Genomic DNA, 26,615 nt, shown 5'->3' on the forward strand with positions numbered 1-26,615 from the left:
AGGCCTGTCAAGTAGTGCAAGGTATGTGTCTGTGTTTTTAATGTATCTCTGTAAGGGTTTGAGTGTGTAGGTTGGATTGTGTGTATTTGAACAGGGTAGGTTTATCAGGGAAGAGGTGTGGCGCAGCGGCCATGGCGGCTGACTCCAGAACCCAGGGGCTCGCGGTTCGATCGCCGGCGGCAGATCAGCCCAGCAACATGTGACTCTGGGCAATAGCTCGCTTAATCTTCCCGACAGCCCCCAGCGCCTTGACACCCTTGGGTAATTGTTCGCGCTTTACAAATACTGGACATTTACATTTTCTAGGCTGTGTGTGTGTTGGTATGAGGCGTGTCTGCACTGTGTCTCTTTGCAGGGTGTCTGTCTTGGCAGATGTTTGCGGGCTATCAGTCACTCTTCCTGTCCTTTCCTCTCCTCTCCTCTGTACAGAGATCACTGGCTGAAAAGAAGGTCTGCGCTGTGCAGAAAAGTCAGGTACTACTCAGCACACAGCAGACGTCTGAGCAACGTCACATATGAAGTTCTAGTTCTTCCCCATAGTTTGAAGAATTAGCCAGATTTGAGTGAGACTTCAGCCTAACCTGACATGAGTTTCCCCAAGTACCCAGCGGTACTTGTATAACAATGCTACAAAGGGTTGCTGCACTCTCTCTTCATGCGTTAATGAGGAGTGTACTATGATATAGGAGTCTATGTGAAGTCATTCTGCTCTGCTTGTTACTTCACCAGGATGGGGAGAAGAAAACGAGTGAGCAGAAAAAGCAAGACGAGGCAAGAGAAGAGAGAGAACAGCATAAAGGGTAAAGTAAATAATAGATATCATCGAAAATATGAAAGAAATAGGTCTGAAGGGGAAGTAAAAAGAAGAGCAGAAAAAGAAATGGAATTAACATTATTTATACATTGTAGAAAGTTGAATTGTATGTTGTGAGCTACAAATGAGATTTAAGTGCCATGTGAATGTGATTCTTCAAGAGTAATAGGTGTAATTTGCTGTTCAGTGGTACCAATACTTGAACCAACTTTAGTGCTATGAATCTGGAATTTAATTCAAGTCATCAAACAGTGTAAATGCATCAACTGGAGGGATCAATGTATTTTCCTGCGGGTTACCAATTTCAACTCTAGTGAGATAGCTAAGGGATCCCAGGTTCCAACTGTCGTCCTGTACAAGTGAGTTAATGCTCAGACTGCACAGACCTGTTACCTTTGCATCACAAGTACCAATACTAATAAATTCATAATAAAAATTAAATTAAAAAGTACTCCTCCAGTTTTGCACTCAAGACCCCCTCAAGCTGTCCCAACTCTAGACATGTTTTTACTATTAAAAAATATCTATAAATGTTTCTTATGGTCCAGCTAATATTTAGGTTTTAAGTTGGACAAGTGGATCTCTTTAAAGGGCAAGCTGATTCCTGTATCAATCTGCCCTTAAAACAAGCAGATTTTTTAAATAATTCCACACACCTGAAAGGGGCATTTACAGACCTGTAAGGTGCACTGATTATCACTCACCGTAAGAGGGTGTTTAGAGTTTAAGAAATCTGTGCGCTCTGCGCTGATGTTTGCTCACACTGCAAGGGGCATTTACTTTTTGTGTGAACTTTCACACTCTGTGCCACTTATTGCTGGCACTCTGAGTGGTTTTAAATAAATGAGGGAGTCTGTGGCCATTGCACTGTGTTGCACTCTTGCTGTATGCAGTGCTAGCAGAAGAGGAAACCTCTACGCTGCACTACTTTTTACTTCACTGCAGACTCCACAACGGGGGGAAAGAAGTTAGGCTATGCATTGTTGTGTTAAGTGTATTTGTAGAGCACACTATCACCTGGGAAGGTGTCCTGGAGCTGTGCAGTTGTGGAAGTCTAGCCTCGAGGGCAGAGTCATTCGAAGAACCAGGTCTTCAGCTTCTTGCTTAACTCAAGAAGCGAGGAGGAGGCTCTGATGTGTTGAGGGAAGTCGTTCCATGCTTTAGGAGCGATGTATGAGAAGGTGTGGCGTCCGGATCTGTTTCTGTGTATGTCTGTGATGTGTCCGAGTATGAGTCCGGCCTAGGGGGGGTACCTAGGGTGTTGTTGGAAGGAGTTGTAGTTGTTAATGTAAGCAGGGCCTTTTTGTGTAGTGCCTTGAATGTGTGGGTGAGTAGTTGGAACTGTCGGTGCTTATATATCTGGAGCCAGTGGAGTCCCCTTAGGTGCGGTGTGATATGTGTTCTGAGTGAGAGTTTGAGGATGAGTCTGGCACCTGTATTCTGGGTGGTTTGCCGCCTTCTCGTGAGCTGTTGGCTAATTTCTGCATAGAGAGAGTTCCCGTTGTCCAGTCTACTGGTGATGAGTGCATGGATGATGGGCTTCTGGTGTTGCTTGGGAGTCATTTGAAGATTTTCTTCAGCATTTTCAGTGTGTGAAAGCAGTGACGAGGTTGGCCTGGGCAGACATGGCCAGGCTTTTGTTGATAATGATCCCTAGGTTACTGGTGTGCAAGCTGGGGGTGGGAGTAGGTCTTGGGGTGGATGGCCATCAGGTAGACTCCTAGGTGTTGTTTTCAAAGATCAACACATCTGTCTTGTCAGTGTTGAGTTGGAAACAGTTGGATTTCATCCATGTCATGCAGGCGGTAAGCATGTTCCTTGTGTTGTGGGTTTTCTTCATAGAGGGGCAGTATTAGTTGCATGTCGTCGGTGTACAAGAGGATGGTGATGTGCTAGCTATGGATGACTCTGGGGTTATGCAAGTTTTGAAGAGGGTCCGGCTGAGAGATGAGCCTTGAGGTGCTTCGCAGATTACATATTCGGTTTCCAAGGACTATGATGTCAGGTTGACTGTCTGAGTTCTTTTTATCAGGAAGGAGCAGATCTATCATAGGCAGGTCCTTGAGTCCCATCTCGTGAAGGTGTCCATGAGCATGAGGTGTAATACCATGTGAAACGCCGCCCAGAGGTCCAATAGGATTAAGGCCCCACTCTCTGCTCTGTCTATGTGTATAGCATAGGTGGGTGCGATGAGTGCTGTTTCCATGCTGTGGTTGGGCCTGAATCCGGACTTGGTGGCTTTGAGGAGCTGGTTGTTAATGAGGTAGTTGGTCAGACGCCTGTTGAGGGTGGTCTGTAGGACTTTGGCCATGTATGGTAGGAGGGAGATCGGTCAGTAGTTGTAGAGTATGGTAAGGTCCGTGGAGGGTTTATTCAGCAGGGCTGTACCAGCTGCCTCTTTCAAGGCACCTGGGAAGAGGGCTGCATTGATGGAATCGATCAGGATGGGGGAGAGGACTTCACTGATAGTGTTTAGGCCTTTTTTAAAGTGTGGCGGGGGTGGGTCTAATGGGGCACCGGAGTGGATGGCCTTTATGGTTGTGACAGCCTCGTTTGTGGTGATGGCTTTCAACATAGCCAAGGTCAATTCTTTGGCTGAGATTGGAAGAAGCGCTGCGACGTTGATGGGGTCAAGTGGAGGTTTGAAGTTGTCGTATATGGATATGATCTTGTTCCAAAAGGATTTACAGAGATTGATGGAGGGGTCTTGTAATGGGGGGATGTTGCTGGTGGTGGCTGCAGGCACCATGAATTCTCTGATGATGGTGAAGATGTATTTGCTGCTGTTGTTGGCTTAGATGCGGTTGGCATGGGCTGTTCATTTGGCATTTCAGACTTACTGGTGGCTTGGCTCATTCAGCACTTGCTTTCCAGTTGCTTATAGTGCTCCATCGCCATCCTGAGTTCTTCTGTGTGCCAGTTGACTTGTGTTCGTGATCTTGAATAGTTTTGCTGTGCTTGAGGGGGGCCAGGGTGTTGGTGCATATAGTGATCCATTAATTGAAGTTCTTGATGTCTTCCGTTAGGCTGCTGGTATGCTTGGGGCAGTGTGTGTAGGGGGTAGAAGCCCAGTCCTTCTCTGAGATGTTTTTCCAGAAGCGGCAGGACTTCCCGAGGAGGTGGGTCTCTTGTGGTCCAGGATGGTGATCTTGAACCTCATGAGGGTGTGGTAAATTCAGGTGATAGGCGTTGATTTGTTGACCCTGATGTTGCTTAGTGTGAAGAAGATAGGGTCCTGAAAGTGTCTGACGGTGTGTGTGGGTCTGGTGATGCACTGATTAAGGTCGAGGTTCCCAAGGCTTTTGAGGAGGGCATTTGAGTTGCAGTCATTACGATCCTCGAGGTGAAAGTCCATGTCTCCATGGAGGATGAAAGTGCTGGAGTCGATGATAATCCCAGATCTAGATTAATTCCAATTTCCAGTCTTTGTGTTACACAGACTTATATCTCTGTATTGCAAATGTCAAGAGAAGCCTTTTCCCATCTTTCTTCTGCATTTTACTTTGGGACTGCTGGCTTCTGGTAATTTACCTTGTCTTTAACCTACAGAGACATAATAAAAACCTTAATCCTTTCAGCTACAACCAGTGTGAAATTCTGTTTTATCTCTGTTCAACTGAATATATTTAGTAGTCAACAACAAAAATTCTCCAGGCACTCAGAGTTAGAATTGATGTTGTGGTTTCAATATTTCTTTTATTTTTCTACAAGTTATACACCCTTTTGCCAACACGTGTTTCGTCTCAGGCTGTTCTTGTTACAGCAGACTTCATCAGGGCTTAATATCTACAATAAAGTCATAGTCCAATTAAGGAGGAGTATTTGTGTTTAAAAGAATATCCCAAAACCTGGGTCAGGTGACCCTAGACATGCCATGTGATTTTTAGGGAATGAATGGCATGGTTGCACTGGTTAGTGCGTGGCGAGATGTAGGTTGGGTCACCACGTGTCATAGTTGAGAAATTCGACAAACCGTGTCTTTTGAATTGTGATTGGTCCCTTAATACCAAGTGTCCTAGTTATCAAAGTGATGTTATAGGCTAGATATGGATGCGTTAATCACTCAGACTCTGTTCCTGAGTGATACAGGTGAAACATAGCAAATAGATTCTGGATAGGCACACAAGCTACAATATATTCATATTTAATACCTAACCACCCGATGGACAATTGCTGAGATTTATAACTTGAAGAAAAATAAAATAACTATTGAAACCACAACCTCAATTCTATCTGTGTGTGCCTAGGATTATTCTTGTTGTTGATTCTTGGACCTCTCCAGCCGAGGAAGAATGGGTGGCTCTTCCTTCTCTTGAGCACCAGAAAATACTTGGGCACTGAATGAATTGGACTTTGAACATTGTAGATTTATGTGGTAGAGTGCGCTAATTATCCCAGCCATCGCACCTTTCTTATTTTCATATATTTAGTAGTCATCAGGGCATGAATGGCTGTCAAGCAGACCCCTCTACATGTGTAGTGGAAATATTGTCTCACATTTTAGTAACTTGACATCTTCCCAGTGTATATTGTCATTTTCCCAGTTTCCCTTAGAGAAACCCTTGTACACACCACCATGTTTGGTGGGTGATCCATTTCCTTTCCCGCCTTAGTAGGAGAACTACCCCGGCATCCTGCTGAAGAGAAATCTAACCTTCTCCAAATTGTGAAAGCTTGAAATTGGAGTTTGTACATCTACAAACGGACAAAGCAAACCATGCCTGTGTATTCTACGCAGATGTGACCGAAAATTATACAGAGTCAAAGCATTCACACCTGGCAGGTGTTCTTTTGTGGGTTGCTGTCAGGCATCAGAGGAGCCATCAGTGACTTTCTGACTGGACACTGAGACGCTTGGTGCCATAAAACTCACTCGGATCACTTGAATGTTTATAACTTGAAATGCAGTAGCAGGGACTCAGACTCCATGAGTCGTCCAGCTTGTATTTGGCTCCACTTTCCAATTGACTAGTTTTGTTTGCAAACGTCGGAGGAGCTGCTGTGTCCTAAAGACTTCTGAGAACACCCAACTGCTATCCCCGAGGTTAACATTGGACATGGGACTCTGTTAGAGAGAAAATATTCTCATTGTTGGGTTACCACCACCGTCTGATACAGGAACTCTAAAAACAGATAAAACTCTACCACAGAGTGAGGAATTACAACAGCATTTATTGTAAACACACTCGAGTGGAGTGAACGTACAGCATGGCTTCGCTCCGAGTTCTCTGCCTGGCACAGGGTCACACAGATATTTATACATCTATTAGCAGTTACAAAGGGCAATACACCTCTGCAAAGTTACATGTAAGCATGGAACATTCCTTTTTTTAATTTTTTTTTATTCTATTGCACAATAAATAGCAGTTCATTACAGTTATATCTTGGGAAACAAAAAAACATATTTTGACAGAACAGCATTTCATTTAGCAGAGGAGAAAAGCATTCTACTAAGTTTATGTATTTGTTCTCTTCTTTTTTTTAATCTAGGACTCTCGCCACATATATAGGGGTGCCCAAATACGTCTGCCAAGGGATTTCCCATTCTTGCCTTTTTTCTGATAAATTCCCTTCTCGAGATTAAATATAGAGAGAAGCCGAGCCAGCCATAAATTAAATGAGGGAGCGGCTGGATCTAGCCAAGCTGAAGCAACACAAATTCGGTAAACTGCCGTAGCAACAAAGAGAAAGCGAAGAGTCATGGTATGTCCCTGAGTATTATCAACCCCCAGCAGAATTAAAGATGACGTTATCTTAACCCGAAGGCCCAGGGTGGACTCAAAGAAGATCAAAATTGCATTTTTTAACACATCTAATCGGGGGCAGGTTGAGAACATATGATCAAGATCAGCCTGAAGAGAGTCACAGTGGGGGCACATGATTCCCCGCTGCCCTCCCCATTGTAAGATTTTTGCCGGCGTGTAGTACAGGGAAAATACTGTTTTATAATGTTGAGCCTGAAGCCCCGCAGACAATAAAACTGTCTGTCCCAATTCCAATGACTGAAAAAAATTATCCTGATCTATGCCCAACTTGTCTTCCCATTTTACAGCATGTTTCTCCAGATCATCTTGTTTGAGTGCCAAGAGCTCCCTATAAGTTCCTTTAATAGTGCAGCCGTCCCGACTCCTTGTAATTTCCAGTGTTTTTACCTTCTCTAACCCATTAGGTCCACCTAGCTTTTTACTCAGGTAGCTTCTAAGCTGGAGATATTTAAAAAAGTTCCCCTGCCCAATTCCATATTTATCTTGTAGAGCCTTAAACTGATAGATTGCATCAGAGCTTAATAAGTCCCCAATTTTACTGAGGCCATGACTCGCCTAAAGTGCCATAATTTGATCTGAGAAGATTTCTGGGAGCGTTGGGTTTCCACACATTAGTGTGTAGTAGCTTAACCTCCCTAAGCTAACCTTTTTTTTTTAAAGCTGGACCAAATTTTAAATGCAGCTTGAAGAGTTTTAAACTTAGTTCGCTTAAAATTACTCGGCTCGCTAAATCTCATAAGGCAGTTTTCAGCCTCTTCCCCCACCAGAAGTGTATATACATCTGGGACCTTTACATCCAGATGTAAGTTTTTAGGAGTGCCACCGAGTATTCCAGCCATATATTGAAAAGCGGCAGCCCAATAATATAATTTAAAATCCGGAGCAGCTCAACCGCCCCTTGATTGAGGTAGGGTCATAAAGCGTAGGGCCCTCCGGGTTTTACCATCAGCCCAAATAAATCTATTTGCCAAGTTGTCCAGTTCAGGAAACCATTTTTTCTCGAATTCCAAGGGAATTCATCTGAACAAGTACAATATCTTTGGCAGGAGTATCATTTTTATCGCATTGCAACGGCCAATCAGTGTCAGGTGTAAATTATGAAGTTTGTCGAAGTCGGTGTTGGCCTTCCGAATAATGGGATCAATATTAATAGCCACTAAATTATTCAAGTCTGAGGTAATAGTAATCCCTAAATATGTTGCATAATCTGTCATCCGTGGATTGGAGTGGCTTAGTACCCTATTTACAACAATCTGCGTTTTCTGTTTGTTTAGGGCATACCCAGAGATCGAGCCGAAGCTTGAAGCAATTTCCTCCACTGCTGCCATTGCTGTTACTGGGTTAGGGGTGACGAAAGCAGCGTCGTCAGCGTATGCTAAGACTTTTGTGTATATCCTATGATAAATAACAGGCTCAGTCTCACGGCATGCCACAGACTGCCGAATTAAAGGATCTATATGGATGGCAAATAATAGGGGTGAGCACGGGCAGCCTTGCTTAGTACCCCGCATAATCGGAAAGTGATGAGTGAATTTCCCATGAATTCTAAGGCGAGCTGTGGGTGCACTATACATGGTGCGAATAGCTTTTATGAACCCTGACCCAATTCCAAACCACTTCATAGCCTGCCATAGAAAGTCCCATTTAAAGATGAGCCGGAGCTTACTGCGGTTGCCAGTTCCTCCTCAATCCTAGCTAGAGCTTGATACAGAGCTTCCGTCCGGGTTGCTTCCTTTTTTTGACGAGAGAGGGTGAAACTGATTGTCTCCTCTCTGATACCTGCCTTAAAAGCGTCCCACACCTTCCCAGAGCTTGAGCTATATCTGTTCATGTCCCAATATGAGGTGATCCATCCCTTCATACTAGCAACATATTCCAGGTCTATTAAAATCCATTTTTTAAAGGTCTATATCCGCGCACTACGAGGACCGTCAAAAAAGGAGAGGGTAAGAGCCAGGGGGGTATGGTCAGAAATAACCCTGGGATATTTTTCTATCCCGGCCCGATGTACTAGCGAGTGGGAAATAAGAAAATAATCAAGTCTAAAAACTGCCTTATGTGGAACCGAAAAAAACGTACTCCCTGAGTCATTTGGTTTAACATGATTCCATTTATCGATAAGGCCATGGTTGTTGATCAAATTGGTTAATGCCTTAAAAACCCTTTTTTTCCGTCCAGAATAGATATCTCCCGCCCTACCCCCAAAGCCCTTCCAGCCCATTAATATTAAAGTCACCACAAACTATTAAAGGTATAGGCCAATTTGCTAGTTCTATATCTAAATACTCCAAAGCTTCTGATTCATCAGCGGTCGAACCATACAGTGAGCATACGGTGAAGTCTTCTTTGGCAAACAAACATCCTATTATTACCCAGCGGCCCCATTTATCTACTAATTTCCTTTTCACCGTAATATCGGTCCGCTGTGTTAGAATAGCAACCCCTCTTGTCCGGGTGCCTTGCTTTGTAGCGGCCAATAACCTATATCCAAGTTGTTCAAGAACTCCGCACTGCGTACCTTCTATATAGGTCTCCTGTATACATACGATATCGGGATTCATGGATTTCAGTGAAATTGCGGCCCTTTGTCATTTGGCTAAATCATTAAGCCCACAAATATTAATAGTAATAACTCTAAGCTTTAATGACCCCATAAAGTAGTTTAAAATCCCTTTCCTTCAGCATTATCATATTATTTATCGTTTCTCTTAACACTGCGTTAGTCTCCTCTTTTCTTCTGTAGACAATCTGACCACTATATCTATTAACTTTAAGGTTTTGTTCCCACTTACATTGTGCTTTATTGTGCCGTGTTCCCTCCCCCATCCCCCCGCAACCCCCCGAAGTCAACCCACCCGCCACCCGCCCCCCCACTACCCAAACAGGCAAATAGGTCTAACAAGACCTATGTATGGCAGCCGAACTCACATCCTGGGCCACCCCCCCCCCCCTTGCCACCTTGTGAATAATAAAGTAGAGAAAAAATAAAAGACCCGAGCCCATTTGAGAACCTGTTACCACATATCGTAGCCATATAAAGAGCAAAAAAAAGTCATGTGGGCAAAATGGCCGACTGAGGGCAAGATGGCCGACTGACCTCGCGCTGTGCCGCTGCTGCCCTTCCCTTCGCCACCCCACTGAAATGAAGAGGATTCTGTACTAACCTTGTGGCGTGTCATGCGGCTGCTGTATTCTGGGATTCCGCTGCACGAGAGACTGATCGTTGCAGCTCTGCGTTGTTTGCTCCGGAGTACCCGCGGCTTCACAGGTGGGCTGCGGGAGCTGTCTCGCTGCTCATGCCGAGCCATGGCTCCGAGGCCCGAGAGAGGAGATAAGGCAGCCAAAGGGGGGCCTAACGACGCGTCCGGGTCCGGAGGGGGGGCCAGTGTCCGAACAACGGTGAATGCTGGTGCTGCTTCAGGACGGCGTGTGGTCTGGACTGGAAGAACGGATGGCGCTGCTGGAGGGGCCCGATCACGGAATGCAGCAGCCGGCGCTCTGAGGCAATCAACAGTTACTGAGGCGTTTCTATCACCCAGTGCCCTTCCTGCCTCTGCCTCTGCTTTCACCAAGAATAGCGTGGTGACTCCCAGCGTCGAAATCCCAGCAGGAGCTGAGGGAGCCGTCCTTCCGGTGCTGCCAGCCCAGCCAAACTCGGCTACAGGGCGGGAGGTATCGTCCGGACCTGAGCGGCTGCAGAAGCCCGGCTTGGATCAACAAGGTGAGAGCCTACTGATCGATCCTGACTGCTGTAGGAAGGAGAGTAATTTACCCGAAACTTTGCTCCCTGTTTCAGGAAGCAATAATGCTGGTGTAAGAGATGTAGGTTTTCAGGAGACAAGCAAGACAGCATCATTTGAAAGATGTCATTTTAATAAGAATTAATACTGATAAGGTTGAAATTCAAGGAGGGCTCATTAGTGCAATAGACGATGCTATTGGTGATTCTGACATTGACCCTATTAAAACGCTTCGACCCTCGACCACAATACCACTCGGCTCTCCTGAGGGGGATAAGTTCTATTCCCTTAATGATGACTCTGATACAGATTCGCCCGGCTCCATCGAGTCACGCATTTCCAGCGATATGGATTCTGGGGAATCACTTACAGTACAGAAAGTCCAAAGATGGATCTTCGGGTAAACGTTTCTCTGTCTCCCTTTCTGGCTTTCACCAGCAGGTTACGTACATTTCTATTGCGTCTAAAGGCAAATGTAGGTCATGTCAGTTTGGTATCTTCACTGTTGATGTTGAGATGGTGCCATTGGGAGATGATAGTTTGCCTGATCTTATGGTCAAAGTTAGAGTGTCGGGTGACACATACCAGTTTGTCTTCTGTCTGTCTCTGTTTAGCTCAAACATGCTTTCTCTATCAAAGTATCTGGCCCTTTTAAACGCATCTCAGACTATATTCTTAGGATAACCTCTCTCAAGAAGTTTAGCTTTAAGGTTTTCAGCATGGTTAACAAATTGTCTAATGTTAGTACAATGTCTTCGCAAGTGAAGAAATTGACTGAAAGGAATCCCCTGTTTTTGGCAGCGGGGGTGGAAACTGCTGAAATGGAGAAGTGTGTTCCTGGCCATCAGTTTTGTAAAGAGCGATGCATGTAGTTGTTGATTGTTATGCTCTCCCTCATTGTGACACCTGTAGCAAGTTATCCCTTTGAGTTTGGAAAAACATTCCTCTCTTTTCCTTTCGTACTGACTTGGAGCCCAGTACCTTTTTCCTGTGTCCCCCCATGGGAATTGTCCTGTTAAGACGTCCTCCCTCCCTTTGGCTTAAGCTGTGCTGCTCTAGTCCTTTGTTATTCCTGGTTGCTGAGGGATTATCAGTCAAGACTACAAGCTTCTCGGAACCCTTCTCTGATAGATATTGCCTAACTGGCGTAGAGAACTCCTCCTTGAGTCTCTCTCTCACCATCCCCTGGTTAAGGGCATGAAAATCGTTGAACTCCATTCCTCTCATCTGCTCATTTCAGTCACTCAGTCCAGCATGAATCCAAGTACAAAATAGAACGTCATCCACTCACTTACTTTCCTCTGAATGTACTGAGCTGGAATCAGCCCAAGCCGCCTGACCATAGCTTCCTTCATTCACTCATAGTCCATTTGGTCTGCTGCAGCTGTACCTGCACTGTCAAGCAATCTCAAAGCTTACAAACCCAGGGCTAGAAAATTCCACTCTCCCACTTGCATTGTCGAGCAAGATTCATTCAGGACTGTAGGAAGGTGGAATCTGACTGCATGGTTGCCCCCAATTTTTTCCTGGTGTTTTGCTGGTTTTCGACTTAGTTGGACTGGGATCCTGCTAATCAGGGCCCCCCAGTCTATCTGCTTTCTCTTTAAAATGGATTCCATGTACTTTAGGTACACTCCAGGTTGGATCCTGGGGTACCCTTATGAGTCCCTAGTGTATGGTACACTATGTACTAAGGGCATAGGTACCCCAGAGGCCTACCAGGGGCTGAAGCATGTATTATGCCACCCCTGTAAAGCCACCCAAAATGACACCACAGGTCTGCTACTGCAGCCTGGGTAAGGTGGTGCATGCACCCCTAACTGTGATATAGGTTACCTATATCACTACATATATACATACATATAAACCTATAAGTCACTCCTATGGCAGGCCTTAACAATCCTGAAGGCAGAGTGCTTGGTTCTTATGAGGGAAGGTGCCCCTGCATGAGCAGAGCCCCTCTGCAGCTTTCAGAGTACCTCCTCTGATGCTGTTTGTGGTGCAACCTGACCATATACTCTTAAGTGTATTAAAACCAAACGGTAAATGCTAACTTTGGGATGGCTGCACGGAACCATGCCGTGTTTGGTGTCAAACACCTTGAAATCATACCCCCACACCAGTAACTGGTGTGGGAGTATGATCCTACCCTTCTAGAGGGAGAGACATGACAGCAGCGGTCTACCCGGTACCAACTCCAAAGAGCCCTGGCATCACAAAATGGATGCCGCTGCCACAGACACGAGTCTGGCCACCTGCTGCCGACTGAAACTCTGGGAGGGGAGGCCTGGACAATAGGTTTCCTGTCACAGGGAGGTGTTATCACCTCCCAGGCAGGATTTAGTGTATTAGGTCTGGGCGGGAGTGCCATCTGAGCGCTTTGAAGTCTGCACTGGGGGAACATTTGGTGTCCCTGTGCATAGTCCGGTTCAAACCAGTACAAGGGGCTACCTGCCCCTGCTCTGGCGCGAAACTGGTCAAAGGAAATGGGTGTAGACACCACTCTTTCCGAACCCTCCCATAGGTGGTACCCAGAATTAGTCCAACCCCTTCCTTGGGTATAAAGTAGGAACCCCAGTCCTTAGGACTGTAGATATCCCTGGACGAAACTCTGTAGCTGAATCCTGGAACTTCGACTTTCTACTCAAGACTAGAAGACTGAAGAATCTCCCTTGGGGTCAAGGAGTGACTCCCCTGCTTGGCAGGCACCAACAATCCATTTTTGCTGGTCTGCAACTCCGAAGCTCCTGACGGACTCCGAAGTACCGGCAGCACCGGAGGTGGATTTCCAGACGTCTCAGAGGCCGACCGAGTCCCCAGTAAAGATGAGACCCACAGCCCTCGTGAGTAGCGTAGAACCGGAACTCCTGAACACTGTGCACATCTGCAAGTGCTTCAGCCCTCGACATCTCTTGAGGCTGTGCTTTGGGTTACGTGTAGCCCAAGTCCAGAGCATCATCTGCACCGAAGATTGCTGACCTACACTCCACGAGTGTCCCGTGAGCCAGCTCCAAGTGTGACCGCTCGAGACCCCTTTGTGGTCCCTGGTCCGTTGACTGGTGGGTCTCTGCTAAGGTAACTTGATCTTCCTGTGGGCTTCCCTGGTTGCTTCAGACATGCCCTGACTCATCCTCGCTGGGTGAGTCCCTCGGACCTCGCTGGTCCTCTCCAAAGCATTTGTTCTCTTCCTGTGTGGGGTGCTGTTGCCAAGGCTTGCTGTGTCCAATCTGGGCACCAACGCTGCAGCACTCGACATCCTTCGTGGGACAGCTCGAATCCAGCTCCTGGTCGTATTGATACTTCCTGGTTCTCGTGGCTGAAGAGACAAGCTTCTAGACATCTCACCTGAAGCACCCAACATCGGTGGGCATACGTCTATCGTGCCCCTGGTCACTGGCTAGTGACCCAGACTCTGTCCCCTCTGCTTTCAGGTCCTCTTCATCTTCGATCCAGGCTTGGATCAACCCGGCACTTTGCAGCAGATCGCCATTGAAATCAACGACGATTCCCGACACCTAAAGACACCTATGCACCCGGCTTCCCTGGGTGAGGTAACTCGAGTACTCCGGTGCTCCCGTGGGTGCTGGCCGTAGAACCCCTTAAGTCTAAAGGGGTTTGCTCAAAGTCCGTTCCTAAGTGTCCCTTTTCTTTAATTTTCCAACCGCGACTTTTCCCCATTGAAGTTAACGGCGATTCGCGGCTGTGTTCCAACACTACACGCGTCCTCCGTGGGTCCCCTGGTCCTAGCACTCCTAAAGACTCTAGGCCTTGTGTCAAGCGTTGTGGTTCTAATACCACTTTTTTGATATATGGTCTAGTACAGCCCTAGGGCTTGAACATATAGTGTGCTATTTACTGTGCTAATTCTTCTTGTAACCTATGTACTTTGAACTCTAGCCTCATAAAGAGACTAGGGTTGTGTGTATTAGAATAAATACATATATATACCTTGTGTGGATCTCTTTTCATTTGGTCATTTCAGAGATTATAGACTGGTAAAACAAGCTGCTTTATTTTCCTTCAAAGCAAAACCAAAGGAAATGATGGACGGAGTGTTGAACATTGCAAGCACTCGCTCCCAGTCAACTGATCTGGGTTTAATCCATCACCGTTCTTTAGCCCACTCTGCCACCCCAGTTCAGACATGACCATATGCAAATCAGTCTGACCCTGTGCCTCATGGGAACAGTCCAGCCCGAACTGCCAAGCCATGTCTTCCCTGGACTGGAAACAAGCTTCCTAGGACCGGTTTCTGGCATTTCAGCCGTCTTCAGCCAGGCTTGCTTGAATCCAGTGGCAAAGTGATCAAGACTTAGCCTGAAGGCTGCCACTAGGATAGCTTTCAATAAAGGTTGTCTTTAACCTATCATCAATAAGGGTTGTTTAGACAGGCACAAGGTGCCCACTATAACTAGTGGACAGCATATACCAGGCCAACTTCTCACATTGGTGTGCAGCGTGTGGGATTCCAGCTTGCTATTTTACCAGATAATCTCAATTGAATTGACTAACTGAAAACCACTAAAGGTACTTTGAGGTACATATAATTCAAGCTTAGAATACAGTAAGTTCTACTGAACTTAGAGTTGTGTGTCAAGGGCTTAGCACACCCTTTCTACAACTCAAGAGAGTTTAGTAGGCCACACTAGAGTAGGTAGTGCATACACCACACCACACCACACTAGTGATGTCTTCAAGGCCAGGAACCATTGGGTCCCTGCCAGAAGCCACTGGGCTTCTTCCATCCAAGTATGACAATCTCCAATTCTTGGAATTGAGAGAATTGTGCAAAGCTAGGAAGTTGAAGACAGGCAAAAGTGCCAAGACCCAACGCCTCATAGAGGTACTCTTGCTAGAGGACCATAGGAGACCCTTAGAGTCTGAGGACACAGGCAGAGAGGGTGGAACAGATGATGAGGAGAGGCCCATGGTTGGAGACAACCAGGACCAAACCTTTGAGTCTGGCCAGGGAGAAGACAATGGTCTCAACCAGGAGAATCCAGCTCCTCAGGAAGATGAGTAAGAGGAACAAGATGCTCCTCTTTGTCCCTCCCAGGAGGGTGCCTAGAAGGTCCAGATCTCCTTCCAGGGAATCTGTTCATTCTGATACATCTGTAGGAACCTGTGTCTCAGCTCATAGGAAAGAAACCTCTCATGAGAGGAGAGACAGACTGCTCAAATATGAGGACGCTCAGCTTAAGATTAGGAAAGAGCAGTTGGCAGTAGATATAGAGGCCCTAGAGATTGAAAGATCTAGGAAAAACGTTAGAACTAGAGTCCCATGGTGACAGCTACATCCCTAGAACTAAGGAGAGCTCTTATGACCATAGAAACCTGAGCAAGAGTGTCCCTCCCTACCAGAGTGGGGATGACATCCACAAATGGATTACTGCACTGGAAAGGGCCTGTAAAGTTTAGAGGGTCCCCCAGGAGCAGTGGGCAGCAATCATGTGGCTCTCCTTTGCAGACAAAGGTAGAGACAAGCTCCTCACTGTTAGAGAAGAGGATGCTGACAATTACAAGGTCTTGAAGAGTGCTCTGATTGGTGGGTTTGGCCTAACCACTGAACAGTGTAGGTTGAAGTTCAAAGACACCCAAAAATCTCAGACTCAAGACTGGGTGGACTTTGTTGATTGTGCTACTAAGGCTCTGGAAGGTTGGATACATGGCAGCAAAGTGCATTACTTTATACGATTGTATAACTTTATGAGGGAGCAGATCCTTAATAATTGTCAAAACCAGCTTTTACACCAGTACCTGGTGGACTCTGATCTGACCTCTCCTCAAGAATTGGGAAAGAAGGCAGACAAATGGGTCAGAACCAGGGTAAGGCCTAAGAATCAGGATGGTGACCACAAGAAAGATTCTACCAAGTCCCAAGAGAAAGGTGGGGATAAATCTAAAGATAAGTCCTCTACAGGGCCCAAATGTCCTCTTCTGTGGGTGGGTCCCAAGCTCCTGCCTCTCCTAAAAAGAAACCCTATTGCCATGTCTTGAGCACAGTCTTGTGTTTCTTGTGATCAGCAAAGGAAAGGGAATTTGAACAAACCGCACGTCGGAGCAAGAAATGACAGAATGTGGGAGAATGTGGGACATAGGTCAAATGTTTAGCTGATGTTCACAATGTAGGTTACAGGTCAACAACTCCATGTTATTTGATAGCTCAGCTCGTGCAGCTAAACATAATAAATGTTTTGGCTTTGTATCTCTCCCCAAGAGGGTATCAGCATCTTCTGTATATTTCTAGCTGCTCCTTTTTGTACTCTTGGTGAAAGTCCAATCCCTATTTATCGTTGTAGCTCTGGTTGAACATTGGCCTTATTGTGTGTTTTACTGTGTTGCGCTGTGTCTGATTTCTAACCTGTTCCAGTTCATGCCTTGACTGCTTGGCCTTACTACTTCAAGAGTCATTTGCTCAAAGGAAGCAGCTTGGTTAGTCAGTTGAAGTGCTGTAGCATTGGCGTCCCTGCGGAACACTGTGCCTGCCAGTAATGCTGCCACATCACCACTGACTGATCACATGATCCCAGGAAAGGCCTCTCAAGCTCCTGTATCTGACAGCTCCGCTGAGAGCACCCAGGTGGAGTGTCCTGGAGAGTGTTTTCAGCTGTTCTGGTCAGAACTTCTTCCAGCCCCTGCACCTCACAGCTCATCCCTGAGAATACCCAGGGGAAGTGGGTATCCTGCTGGGTGTATTCAGCTGTTCTGGTCGGGACTTCTACCTGCTCCTGTTCATTGACCTGCCCTTGTATCCCCTACAGATTTATTTTCACAAAGATGATCTCTCTGATTCCAGCAGGTCACAGGACCGGTCTTCGTTACCATGCTGTAGCCTCTTGTTTCTTCACGCTTCTTCTGCTGTACTTAACAAAGTATTATTGTAGTTTGTAACTTTTCAAGCCTCCAAGGCTTTCTGACTCAGTTATACTTTCATGTGGCCATTGGTGTCCAGAGTTCAACTGCTTTACACTCACACTGGTTTCTTGATCATTTACAGAAGTCTCAGCATTTCAACTATCACCAAATGTATCAACACCTCAAATGAAACAATAATGGGAATGGGAGATGGCCATTATTTAACTCGGCTATTGACATGAAGTCGTCACTGTAGGGACATTATTCCTACTCTTAAAAAGGATACTGTGTCTGTAGGATTTACTACTAGAACTAAAATCTGCCAAACTGCATATTGTAAGCTCATATCCAAGCATACACACTCAAGTGAGGTTGATCCTCCTGAGAAAATGAGTGTGTCACAATATTTTATTCCCATTGCTTGTGGTCTATCAAAGAGGTCCATTCGTTGCTGCATGTGCCATGTGTCCGCAATCCAACGGTTCCTCCTTGAGTCTTGAGCTGTTTCTATTCTTTTGTGGTTGCTGATTTTGTTTTTGGAGCCAGGCTAGTGAGCTGAAGTTGTATCTTCCAGTGCACTTATGAAAGAACGCAGCAAGGTGCGGCTGCAGGATTCTTACTACAAGATTTTAGACATTTGCAGAGATTCTCTCACAAAGACAACTTCAGTCTAATTCAATGACAAAAAGATGAAGTTTGATCTGTCTATCCAAGCAACGGTAGACGTTATCCACAAGTAGGCTTCTGGTCCTGATACCTAACCAGGGTCAATCAAATCTTTACACCTTGCTTCTCGCTCAACCGTTCATTGGCCACGGAAGACTTGCCATTAATTTCTGCCTCATCTCAGGCAACCAGGCACTCCATGTCATCCCCACTGGCCAGGTAGCCTGTGCCCAACTGGCACCATGGAGAATCTTGTCCTGTTCGGTATACTTCTCTCAACCTTAGTCCAGTTAGCACCTGTATCTCTCAGGGCCTACCTAACAACACAGACCCCAAGATAGTTGGATGGATGTCCCTATGAACATCTGTTGCCCATTCCAAAATGTTGATCGCTACTAGTTGAGTGCAACAGGGCCCCGTCACCTAAGGTCAACACACTCACTATCACGGATGCAGCTGGGACAAGGTCTTTATTTCACCTGACATTTTTTCTTCACTGAACACCCCTCATTGTGACACCAGTAGCAAATGATCCCTTTGAGTTTGGAAGAACATTCCTCTCTTTTCCTTTCGTACTGACTTGGAACCCAGTGCCTTTTTTCCTGTGTCCTTCCCATGGGCATTGTCCTGGCCCTAACCCTCTGGTGTGGAACCAGTCTGTTGAGACGTCCTGCCTCCCTTTGCCTTAAAGCTGTGCTGCTCTAGTCCTTTGTTAATCCTGGTAGCTAATCAATTATCAGTCAAGACTACAAGCTTCTCGGAACCCTTCTCTGATAGATATTGCCTAACTGGCGTAGAGAACTCCTCCTTGAGTCTCCCTCTCACCATTCCCTGGTTAAGGGCATGAAAATCTTCGACCTCCATTCCTGTCGCCTTCTCATTTCAGTCACTCAGTCCAGCATGAATCTAAGTCCTAAATGGAACGTCGTCCACTCACTTGCTTTCCTCTGAATGTACTTCGCTGGAATCAGCCCAAACTGCCTGACCATAGCTTCCTTCATTCACTCATAGTCCATTTGATCAGCTGCAGCTGTACCTGCACTCTCAAGCAATCTCAAAGCTTACAAACAGGGCTCGATAAATCCACTCACCTTGTCGAGCAAGATTTATTCAGGACAAGCTATTTTTAGGAACTACTCGCCCTTTCTGGTGTGTTGAAAATCTTCTAACTTTAAATCAATAAAAAAGTCTCTTGTTATCTTGCCGCATTTGCTGGCTTTCAGAGGCAGAGGTCAAAAGCTAGGTTATCTTATTACATTTATTTTTCTTTCTGTGGCTTAAGTTGGAGGATTTTGTAAAGTGAACTGTGTGACAATTGAATTGTGCAAAGCGTGTTAAATGTAGGGCTGTAAGATGTCAGGCTTTTTTCTAACTCAACACTGAAATAGCCAAGGGAACAGTTCAAACATTTCAAATATAATTCACTAGTTATGAAGACCCATTTTTGCAATTCTGTGGTGAAAAAAATATTTTTAGAAGATCAAAACAGATTAGAACTCTTTACTTGGTAATGAGGAAATGTTAATTATGTTTGCTGAAACCCAATGTCCAAACATTGTTTATGCCGTATATCGTTTTATCAGTAAAACTACATGTTGGTGGGAAAGGTTTGTGGCCATTACAATGGAAGGTATGCTATCTGTAAATGACAGTGCACTACCACATCATGCTTTAGTAATATATTTATGTAATATGAATATTTAAACATGAACTGGGAAATATTCCTGCACCTGCCCAGATGACAATGCTATTAGTGAACTAAGAGGCAAGCCAGGGATCATGTGTACTCTATATATGGGCTACATTCTTGTTATACATGGAGCAAACATTAAGTCTAGTAAATAAAGAGTTTTTTTGTACAGAAGAAATAGTGAACTTGCATATTTGAATATTTGAAGGTGCTCTCTTATGTGATAATAAGAAACAAAAGGCGGCTCCATAAGACAAAATATTTGCCTAGGATCACACAATTTGAGTCCAGTTCACGGGTTAAAGTACATTACAGTTAGGTCGAGTAGATTATTATAGTTACTAGACCTACAGGTCTAGTAACATTTTTATGACTTTTCGACCCCTGAAACCGTTCCAGCATAACCTGGCCCCCCAAATACATGTGCTTAAGCTCTTTAGGAACCTTTGCACATACTTCTGGTAAGTTGGTTTTGCCTTTCCCAGAAGTAGCTCTCTCTGCTGCTGTCTTCTTTAAGGCTATCATTTTAGTCTCCGATAGTCTGTCTTTTTCCTGTCTTTCCTTTTCCCTTTTCTCTCCCCATATCCCTTTTTATTTTTACTTCAGTCCATTCCTCCTGCTTCTCCTGCCCCTTTCTTCTTTCCTCTTGTTCCTGGCAAGCCAATCTCACGTCTTCCTCTTTAACTACCTGGCCTTCTCGTCTTCCTCAGTCTTAGCTTTCTGGAGAGCCAAATTTAAGTTCACAGTCTCAGTCTGACTTAAATCAGCCCGCTGTGCGGAGGTGCAGGGAATAATTAAGGACAGGAAAATTGACTCGCAACACACCTACACTCGACTTTAGGTAATATCACTATACAGACTGCAGAGATGCCTGCTTTATTGCTTACACTTCAGAAGACTGAACCAGGAGTTCCCACACTAATAGTGTCTGACTATTCCTTCTGTGTGCAACCCTACAATGCAGATTTACTGCACTGGAGAATGACTGGATTGAGGAATGCAAGAGGGAAACTAATTAAAAAGAAACGGCTCTGGGGAAAGATTATCATTTTACAACTCTCAAAAAAGTGGCAGATGCAAATCTTTTATGACCTAGACCAACATTTGGCTGTTTTACAGAAAGCACAAGAGCTCAGAGACATGCTATTGAATGTCAAGCATCCTGATACTGCCACCAGTGAAGGGAAAGGTTGGCTGTTCACAAAAGGGTGAAACCCCCCAAGCAGGAGATCTAGTGCGTAAACAGAATCCTGATAAACAAGTATTTGGATCAGCATCTCGCCCACCTGTACCTGTGTTGGGGGTAAAAGGCGCACAAACTATAATTCTGTCCTTCTAAATGTATCAAAAAAGAATTGGCAAGTATCAAAAAGCATTATATGGCCGATTCACTACAGTCGTCTCACTCAGCTACAACAAAGCAGTCCTCCCGGTAGAACCTCTCATCCTCTCCCTACCCTGCAGGAGATTACGCTAATCGAGCTCAACAACGAAGAGATCTTGAGTTCCTGGCAAAGGTCAATAGGGACTGGTGACACTTCCAGTTTACAATCCTGCAATTCCATGGAGGAATCTTATGACTTTGTTTCTACACGCACAACTGCACACTTGAATGCCGTGGTTTATTATGAACCCCTTAGAAAGACGATATCTATGGAGATCCTCCCATCAGATCTAGAGCTTTTGGTGAGACTGAATATGGACACATTGCAATTGGCTTTTCATCAAAGTCTTCAAACGCAGCGTGCCAGGAAGTTTCTACAATATCGCACTAGTTTCGTGACAGGTATTTGATACCACCATGGTCCTATGTTTGGGTTGCTACAGGAATGCTTTTCTTTATCATGTGGCTTATAATGCTAACTATTGTGGACATTATATTCCTGTCAGACCTGTGCCACAGACAGTGGGAACGGAACTTCAACCACATCTCTCATTTGCATTTTACCACCTACTTCAGGTAGGTGGCAACCCATTCACAAATGGGAAGGTGTCCCAAGTGATCCCTCCCCTTTGTGAATGTTTATAAAAACATTTTTTAAGAGCAGGCATTTGTTCCACGGACCACTGCCTACTCTTAAAAAAATGTAAAGAAACTTTTCATTTTGTTTTTAAATGCATCCCATTTTCCTTTAAGGAAAACGGGCTGCATTTCCAAAACAAAACATTGCTTTATTGAAAAGCAGTCACAGACATGATAGTCTGTTGATCCCAGCAGGCCACCGTCCCTGTGAATTTTAGCGATTCCCAGTGGGTCCAATCCGAGACCTCCCTAATATTAATGAGGTAGGTCTGTTTGCAACCCACCGGGAACTGCTAACAGTGAAAAACACACATTTGTTTATTGCTGTTTGCGATTTTCAAATAGCGAATCACAAACATTTGCTATTTGGTAATCGCAAACACTTTCCAACGTACATCTGGTCCCAAATTCTGGTACATACTCGGCAAATTCATGCTACCTAGGAAAATTATTTTCTTTAAAAAGATTGTGAATTAAACTACCTGTTTAATGAAAATGAACATAATAAGAACATGATGGATAACATGATTAGCTGAGCTTAGATAAACTTTATTCTGGCGGTGAAACACAGCCATAAAAGCACATTACAAAGATAAAATGCATTGTTAAAATACAAATTCATAATCGCCTTAAATAAAACCTCATAATAACAAATTAAAATAAATATAACCAATAAAACATAATCAAATTCCCCCGCAAACAGGTTAAAAGGAAACCCTGCAAAAGGACACTGTGCCCCACCGTCATCGAATAAACGGGCAGGATCAAGCTCTCAAAACAACATTTGTTTTCTCCTGGCAATATCACCCTTTAAGTAGGAACAAATAGGGGCAGACAGTGTAGAGGAATTTATCTCTTGCAGATGAAGCAAAGCCTCAGCACATCTTCTGACACCACAGGCTCGGATTAGGGGTATTAAAACTTCTTAGAGAGTACCAAATAGTATTTATAAAAGAGAAAAAGATGAAGCAAACTCTGGGGCGAGGACTCGTCACAGGGACAAATTAATATCTTATTTGGGTCAGACTGGCCCAAAGGAAAACTCAAATGTCATAATTCCAAATCTAAATCTAGTTAAAAGAACTCTCCATATTGGGCGTAGTCTGTAGAGGCCCATACTCCCTACCTATGGTTTTGACTAATTCTAAAGCCTCTTTACCCAGGTAGCATCCGACTTGGTAATAACGGATGGGGAAGAGAAGAGTTCTGATTTCCCCAAGATGATCATTTCCTGCTTAACATAGTATAACCAAGGCATAGCCAGACATCTGTTGCAGGCTAGAAAATCAAAGATCACCTTCCTATCAAGAACTGTGGGGGAATTAACCCATATGTTACACCGTAACACCAAAGGGGCCAGTTTAACATGAGCTTCAACATGCTGAACCCCCAGCTCCTGATGAACGATGTTAAAATGTAATCTCTGATTCTTTCATTTTTTGATTAAGCTATGCTTCATCCATTTTTCACCCCTGTCCTACTTTCAGCCTGGCTCTCTTTTTGACAGCGCATCTGTAAAAACAATAGGTAAAGAATTGCAGGTTGGGACATTGTAGGCTGTGTAAACATGCAGAGTCCGCTCGCTCGAAGGTTTTCAGGCAATAGTTAATCCTTAAGTACAGTCTACTCGGAAGAGCACATTTTGTTGTTCAGCCTTAAAACGTAGAAATTGCAAAAGACACCGAGGCTGTCCGATTCTTGGCTTAGCTCATTTGTGTGTTCTTTTCAAAGTTGTATTTACCTCTGGGCGTTCCTTGTTTGTGATCTTCCCTATAAAAACCCATGTAGCCATTGTTCAAGCGTGCTCCTTCCTTGAGTAACTCCATGGTGCTCGTTGGATGGAGACCCATTCTGACTGCTTAATAAATTACCTATGGTTTGTACTTCGCTCCACTGTTGATTCCTCCTTACTTGAGAAGGACCCGTGGCAAGAGTGGTGACCCTGCACCAAGCAGATTAAAATGAATCTGTTCCACAACAATATATATAGCGCGAGCCGGGGGCACACCTAAGATACGTCGCAAAACCCTATTCTGTCTGCAGAGCAAGGCTGTTTGCAAAGCCCCTAATACCTACCCCGTAAGTAAGGATCGGTAAACACTTGCTCCTAAAAACTTCCAAAAGAGAAGCCAAAGGTTTTTTTTAAATTATAAATATAGCACGCAGCATTGGAAAATCTTTGAGAGGTTTTATATTTACCTCTAGTATCAAAAACCCCACCCAGATAGGAAAAATCCTGTAGAGTAGCAACAGGACGGCCCTGCAAAAATAAGCTCTTCATCACCACAGATTTGGGGCCACAAAACATAGTGAAGGTTTTAGAACAGTTTGTGGCTAACCCCAAAGAATCCATGAAGCTGACGAACACCTGAAAAGGGGTATTAAAGCTCTTGTGTGTTCTTATCAGTAAAACAGAGTCATCCGCATAAAGGAACGCCAGGACTTTTTTCGTGCCCACATAGGGCAGCGTTATGTTATGTTATAAATTTTGTATAGCGCATCTGTTACCCGTGGGTGTCCTGGCGCTGTTTGGAAGTCGTCCTTCAGGTGAGTGAGATAGTCTAATTGCCTGTTAGTGCACAAAAAGCCAGGTTTTTAATGCCTTCCTAAAGCTGAGGTGATCCAGAATGCCTCTTAAGTGTGGTGGTAAGGTATTCCAAGCCGTAGTGGCTCCAACCAAGAAACTCCGCCCACCCCAGTTGGCTTTTTTTGCTGGTGCAATTTTGGCCAGTTTGGCCTCTGAAGAGCGTAATGTTCTCTTGGGTTTATACCAGTGAATGTGCTTGGTAAGGTATGAGGGCCCTTTGCCCTGGAGTGACCTATGAACAATACACATGGCTTTAAACAAAATGCGTTTTTTTACTGGAAGCCAGTGTAATTTTTTGATTTCGGGTGAAATGGCAGCATACTTGGGAATCCCTGTGATGAGTCGGGCTGCTGCGTTTTGAAGCAGTTGAAGTTTATTCAAAAGCCCTTCCCGCATATTTAAATACAGGCTATTGCAGTAGTCTAGTTTTGAGAGCACAAGTGCTGATATCACAGTTCTTAGACTCTCTTTGGGAAGAAGGGGCAAGATCTTTTTGCAGGATTTTAGAGTGAATGAGGTGGCCGAGGCCACCGCATTTATTTGATCTTTGTGGGATAGTTGATTGTCTATCATTATCCCTAGATTTTTAACTTTCCTGCTGGCTGTCGGAAGTGGCCCCATTGAGTCTGGCCACCATTCTGGAGTCCAAAAATTTAGGTCATTCCCAAAGAGGACCACCTCCGTTTTACTAGAGTTCAGCTTGAGGCAGTTTTGAGCCATCCATTTGCCAATCTCTGTCATGCAGTCCCTGAACCCAGAAGTAGTGTTCTGCTGTCCGCCTGGTTGCAGGGACACCACAATCTGGGTATCGTCGGCGTATGAGGTGAGAGAGAATCCGAAGGATTCCACCAGAGGGGCTAGCTGTTTTACATATATATTAAAGAGAGTTGGGCTAATGGACGAGCCCTGTGGGACTCCACAGGGGAAGGAGAAAGGTTTGGCTGAGAAATCTCCCAGATTGACTGTTTGCACTCTGTTTTCCAGAAAGGATTTAATCAACTATCAAGCCAAATCCCGAACACCGATCTCCTCTAGTCGGTCCATCATCAGCCCGTGATGAACCGTATCAAAGGCTGCTGATAGATCCAACATGATCAGCGCCGCTTTTCCTCCTTTATCTAGGGTGGCCCTGATCTCTTCCGTCGATTTGAGGAGTGCCGTTTCTGTGCTGTGACCCGCACGAAAGCCATATTGTGTGGGGTCCAGCAGCTGGCCTGTCTCCAAAAAGTCACTAAGTTGAATATTCATAATTTTTTCCACGATTTTAGCCGGAAACGGAAGCCTGGATATGGGCCTATAGTTGTTGGGGTCATTATTATCCAGTTGAGGTTTTTTCAGGAGCGGTTGGATAGATGCTGTTTTCCAGGCTAAAGGGAAGTGGCCTTTTGTAAACATCACATTAATTATGGATGTTAGAAATTTTGTCACTGGCTCGGGGGCGAGTTTGAGTACAGATACCGGACATGGGTCCAGTGGAGATCCTGATTTTATTTTAGTCATTAGTTTCCCTAGTTCTGGTACTGAAATTGGGGCAAACTGGAGTAGCTGGTTTGGTGGGGGATTAGGGTTATTCGGATTAGACGTACTTGGTTGGGGTTTTTGAGGTAGTTGAGAAAGGTTGAAAATATCGCATTTACCTTATCAAACAAGTGATTAGCTATCCTGTCGCAGAGTTCTTGGGAGGAGATTAGATAACACGTCCTCAAGGCCATTGATGTAAAATAAGAATAAAATAGGGGCCAATACGCACCCTTGCCGAACACCCCAGCGGAAAACTACTGATGCATTCCCCAGCAGGGCCAAATCTAACAGACGCAGAAAGGTCAAAGTGCAGGGCCTGCAAGAATTGGACAAGCCCTGGATCCTCCCCATACCCTCCAGCAAGGCCCACAGTTTAGATCTTACAACACTTTCGAAGGCGCGCAACAGTTCCATAAAGGCCGGGCAGAGGGAGACCTGCTTTCCGATGGTATATCTGCTCTAGTCCTTTGTTATTCCTGGTTGCTGAGGGATTATCAGTCAAGACTACAAGCTTCTCGGAACCCTTCTCTGATAGATATTGCCTAACTGGCGTAGAGAACTCATCCTTGAGTCTCTCTCTCACCATCCCCTGGTTAAGGGCATGAAAATCGTTGAACTCCATTCCTCTCATCTGCTCATTTCAGTCACTCAGTCCAGCATGAATCCAAGTACAAAATAGAACGTCATCCACTCACTTACTTTCCTCTGAATGTACTGAGCTGGAATCAGCCCAAGCCGCCTGACCATAGCTTCCTTCATTCACTCATAGTCCATTTGGTCTGCTGCAGCTGTACCTGCACTGTCAAGCAATCTCAAAGCTTACAAACCCAGGGCTAGAAAATTCCACTCTCCCACTTGCATTGTCGAGCAAGATTTATTCAGGACTGTAGGAAGGTGGAATCTGACTGCATGGTTGCCCCCAATTTTTTCCTGGTGTTTTGCTGGTTTTCGACT

General features: G+C 44.9%; 1 protein-coding gene across 4 annotated transcripts in view; it reads left to right on the forward strand.

The window, feature by feature from the left end:
- LOC146838986 (uncharacterized) overlaps positions 1-26,615 on the forward strand; it is a 93,804-nt gene that overhangs the window by 914 nt on the left and 66,275 nt on the right. For 2 of the 4 annotated variants that reach the window (XM_085603008.1, XM_085603004.1), the window contains exon 2: positions 730-800. The exons of the other annotated variants lie outside the window; for them this stretch is intronic. The gene's annotated coding sequence lies outside the window, so the exon portion shown is untranslated. The remainder of the gene's footprint in view (positions 1-729; positions 801-26,615) is intronic. 4 annotated transcript variants of the gene reach the window in all.

This window comes from Triturus cristatus, chromosome 4_2 (assembly GCF_964204655.1).
Source record: "Triturus cristatus chromosome 4_2, aTriCri1.1, whole genome shotgun sequence".
NCBI classification, from domain to species: Eukaryota; Metazoa; Chordata; class Amphibia; order Caudata; family Salamandridae; genus Triturus; species Triturus cristatus.